This window comes from Theropithecus gelada, chromosome 1 (genome assembly GCF_003255815.1).
Source record: "Theropithecus gelada isolate Dixy chromosome 1, Tgel_1.0, whole genome shotgun sequence".
NCBI classification, from domain to species: Eukaryota; Metazoa; Chordata; class Mammalia; order Primates; family Cercopithecidae; genus Theropithecus; species Theropithecus gelada.
Window position 1 is genome coordinate 25,311,289 of NC_037668.1, and position 1,223 is coordinate 25,312,511.

The 1,223-nt window shown below is 40.6% G+C and overlaps 1 pseudogene; it reads left to right on the forward strand.

Annotated features, from left to right (window-relative positions):
• Positions 1-350: 350 nt before the first annotated feature.
• LOC112620956 lies at positions 351-792 on the forward strand (annotated as a pseudogene).
• Positions 793-1,223: the final 431 nt, after the last annotated feature.

Sequence of the window (1,223 nt, forward strand, 5' to 3'; positions counted from 1 at the left end):
TGATGAAAGAACAATATATCCTTAATGGAGGCTGAGGTGTAGGGAGCATTACTCGAGCCCACAAATTCAGGGTTCCAGTGAGCTACGATCATGTCACTGCACTCCAGCCTGGTGACGGAGCAAGACCTTGTCTCTAAAAGGAAAAAAAAAAAAAACTATATATCCAGCTGTCGATTAGAGCTGCTAAGTCTTCTAATTAAGCTTTTGGTAGGAATTGGGCAAAAGAGATGTCCAAATTGTAACATTTGACAAGACTATGAACCGCATGAAATCTGTGTTGCTAAAATAAGATAGTCCATATGCCTTTAAAATCAACCAAGTAGAAGGTAGATTCACTTCCTTTAAAGAAAATGAAGGTAGGCCTGGGTGATTGCTGTCAAAATGGGCAGTTCATAAAACCTGGGAAAGTAGTGTTGGTCTGGGCCAGACACTACACCGGATGCTACTCTGGATGCAAAAACCATCATCGTGAAGAACATTGATGATGGCACCTTAGAATGCCCCTACCACTGTTCTCTGGTGGCTGGAATTGACTGTTATCCTTGAAACGTGACAGCTGCCATGGGCAAGAAGAGCACCCAGAGGTCAAAGATCAAGTCTTTTGTGAAAGTTTATAACTGTGGTCACCTCATGCCCACAAGGCACTCTGTGGATACGCCCTTGGACAAAACTGTCATCAACAAGGATGTCTTCAGAGACCCTCCTCTTAAACACAAGGCCCAAAGGGAGGCCAAAGTCAAATTCAAAGAGAGGTAAAAGAACAAGTGGCTCTTCCAAAGGCTGTGGTTTTAGATTTTTTTGGGGGGGTCATTAAAAATTTTAAAAATAAAAATAAAAAAAGGAAGAAAAAAAAATGAAGGCTCCTAACCAAGACCCAAATCGCTGGCCACCTTGCCTCCATGTGGAGGTTTTCAGTGAAGGACCTGTCAGTAAGGGCAAGATTTTCCTCCAGACTTTCACACACTGTTTTCTCAAAACATTTGGGGGAAAGAAAAATAAAATCAAAGCTACAAAGTTCATTCCCTCACTCGTTAATTCAACATTTACTGAGTAGGCAAGGATGCTATGATTTGCATCTGAAAAAAAAAGATTGAAATAGATTTTACTAATCTCCCAAGTCCCAGAAATAAACAAACAAATGTCAATAACATGCCCAAGGAATATCCACTTTTAAGTAGCATCATTTTCTACTGAAACCACCAGAGAAAAATGGTTGCAAAACG